At 46.4% G+C, this 3,149-nt stretch overlaps 1 pseudogene; it reads right to left on the bottom strand.

Moving 5' to 3' along the window:
- Window positions 1–1,539: 1,539 nt before the first annotated feature.
- Window positions 1,540–3,047, bottom strand: LOC119344224 (annotated as a pseudogene).
- Between the last annotated feature and the right edge of the window lie 102 nt (window positions 3,048–3,149).

Raw genomic sequence — 3,149 nt, 5'->3', positions numbered from 1 at the left:
CGCCACCCCCTGGCCAAAGCCGCCACCACCACACCCGAGGCCGCCGCCCCAGAGTCCAAGAGCCGCCATGTCATCGTCTTCATCGTCAGCAGTAGGCCGGCCAGGCCCGACGGCATGGAATCCACATCGCAGAGCTGGAGGCGAGGGAGGACCTGACCAGACTGTGACCTCGCCGCAAGCCTTGCCTCGGTGGCCCGGAGGGCAGCCAAAGCCGCCACCGGGAGGCTATAGCCGAGCCGCACCATATCTGAATCGCCGGAAGCCAAAGCCGCATGAGCGAGATGGAGCCGCTGCAGCCGCTTAGCCTCGACCCACCGCTGGACGTCGTGAGGCCGCCGCCATAGCCGCGCCAACTCGCTGCACCACTGAAGGAGCAGCTGCCGCCGTGGGACCCGTTGCCTGGACCACCACCACCCTGAGCGGGGGAGAAGGCGTGCAGAGCACCGACGACCGAGCCGACCATGCGGTCACGCAGCCGCCACCGCCGGAGCACCGCCCAGTCTCGCCGAGCGCGCCACGCCGTCCAGGGCCGTTCTCGGAATGCATCTACGCGATAGAAGCCCGTCGTCGCCGGCTGCTGCGCGGGCTTTGCTCGGCAGCGACGCCCAACGACGACGGGAGGGGCGGGGGAGGAGCGGGTGGGATGGCGGCAGCGGCGCTAGGGTACGCTCGGGCCGCTCCCCTGGAGAGCGACGCGAGCGGGCCTGCTAAAGTTCTAAGGAACCATGTAGCTGCTAATTTATGATGTTTTCATTTGATTTATTTAATCAGAACAACAATATAGTCCAAGGGTATTATGGACTTTTCATTAACCATACCACAAGTAAGCTGAAAAAACATACACCAAAAAGAACTCGCTAGCTTATTATCTGGAGCCTATTTTCATAGGAGCTTATCTGAAGCTTATTTCACATGAGCTTATTTCCATAGGACACCTCAAAAGAACTGGCCCTAAGGCAGTAACTAAAATGGCCGCTCCAGCTGTAAATAAGTACTCCCTCCGTTCCTAAATATTTGTCTTTCTAGACATTTCAAATGGACACAACATACGGATGTATGTAGACTTATTTTAGAGTGTAGATTCACTCATTTCGCTCCGTATGTAGTCACTTGTTAAAATCTCTAGAAAGACAAATATTTAAGAACGGAGGGAGTAGAAAAGAAAAAACTACATGGATGCTCCCAAATCGACAGTGGATAAATGAATACGGCGAAAATTTGAAAAATTCCACTGAATTTTGAAGCTTTTGTAGTAGGCAAAGGGTACGTGCTACGTCGCTGAAAAAATAAGATTAGAAACAATCATAGTTTGAGTCAAAACAAGTATCTCTCTAGTCTCTATCCTAATATGTAGTACAAAGTTGAGACACATATTTTGAGACGGAGGGAGTAATTATCCTTTCCGGATTTACCATTTACGGAGCTTTCACTCGTTCGTTCTCATTTCCAGCAGATGCCAAGGGCAAAGGTTTGCTGTTTAATAACGTAAGATACAAATGTCATGGGGGACAAAGCTGAGTGAATTCATCAATAGCAAATAGCTTTTCAACCATCCTTACAAGAGACATGTTTTATCAGACTCTGCACGAACGAACGATCCTTGCACCCTCTTCACTCAAAAAATTTACATTTCGTCCCAAGGGCTACACGGCGTTTACAGGGAAACAAGGCGAGCATTTGAGGTTCAATTTTTCGGACAAGAACAGTGTCATATCTCCTGTTTATGTCCCTACAACAAAAGAAATCGTCTACATCTGCACAGCGAATAACTACAACTCAAAGCTTGGAGGCACCCATGGACAGGGCCTGCTGCACAAGCTCCCGCCGCAAGATCTTTCCGCAGGCGATTTCGGTATTGCATTGACGAAAGCCACTCGGCGGACTTTCTTGTAGGGCGCAACCTGTCGAACGATAAACATTTAGATATGCTTTTAGTGTCTAAGTGGCAATGCATTGTTAAAAAGCATATGCTGCATACATAAAGGTGCATTTATGCCTTCTTTTTTGTTACACTATTGATGCGGGTATCTTCAAAACAACTATAATTTCGTGTTGCTACATGTGTTGTGTGCATACCACACATGCACAGCTTGCTCGTGTATTGACATGTGGCTTTGTTTGGAGCGCAGTGATACAATTTGATGATCCCACCACCAGTCCTCTATAGCTTTTGCGACAATATATACCAATATGGTACATACTATTTCAATGTTGCAGCTCGATCACGGGGGAAAAAATGTTAAAATGCCTTAATAGGCAGAGAGACAGTGTCACTAACAATACTACAACATTACTAGGATCTAACTCAACTTGCAATCATGGTGCTCAGCTTGCTTGCCAAAAAGTAAAATAAAGCTGATTATGATGGACACTTTTAACTCAGCACCGAACTATATTTGGTAGTAGGATTAGGATAATGAGAAGGAGAAACTTACATGTTTAGCCACGTAATCCATGACTTGTTGGCCAGTAAGGTTGAAACCTGGTTGCCTCACTATAAAAGCCATTGGCAGTTGCCCAGCATCTTCATCTGGATATCTGCATATTGCATATGAGGGGGCATCTTATATACTGCCACATGCTGAACAGAGCATCATACCATATGTTTAGCTTTTAGGAATACGTGATTCATTAGAATTTTCACCAAGTTTACTGCAGTTCATACTAAAGGTTGGACTTACCCGATAACTGCAGCATCAGCGATTCCAGGATGTGATTGTAGAGTATGCTCCAGTTCAGCTGGAGGCACCTGAGATAGGATGTACTTATATCAGTAACGTGCAGACAGAATCTTGCGAGGCAAAATTCTTCAATGATAATGTAATTGTACCTGGTATCCTTTGTACTTTATCAACTCCTTCAAACGATCAACAATGTAGAGAAATCCATCTTCATTGAAGTAGCAAAGGTCGCCAGTTTTCAGCCAGCCATCTGAGTCCACTGTTTCTGCCGTTGCTTTGTCGTCACCGACATAACCTGAACCCAATAATAATAAGGCAAAAGCAACAATGTTTAGATCAATTGTATACTTGTATTCGGGCTCTTGTCTGCATAAGCTTTTTAAAACTATTAGTGGTACGATCTATAATCTGGCAAGTAACATTTCCGTTCAAGTAAATGTTTAGATCAGTTGTAATGTCACTTACAAA

This window comes from Triticum dicoccoides, unplaced genomic scaffold, assembly GCF_002162155.2.
Source record: "Triticum dicoccoides isolate Atlit2015 ecotype Zavitan unplaced genomic scaffold, WEW_v2.0 scaffold159994, whole genome shotgun sequence".
NCBI classification, from domain to species: domain Eukaryota; kingdom Viridiplantae; phylum Streptophyta; class Magnoliopsida; order Poales; family Poaceae; genus Triticum; species Triticum dicoccoides.
The sequence above is the reverse complement of the archived record's forward strand: the minus strand, read 5'-3'. Positions and strand labels throughout refer to the sequence as shown.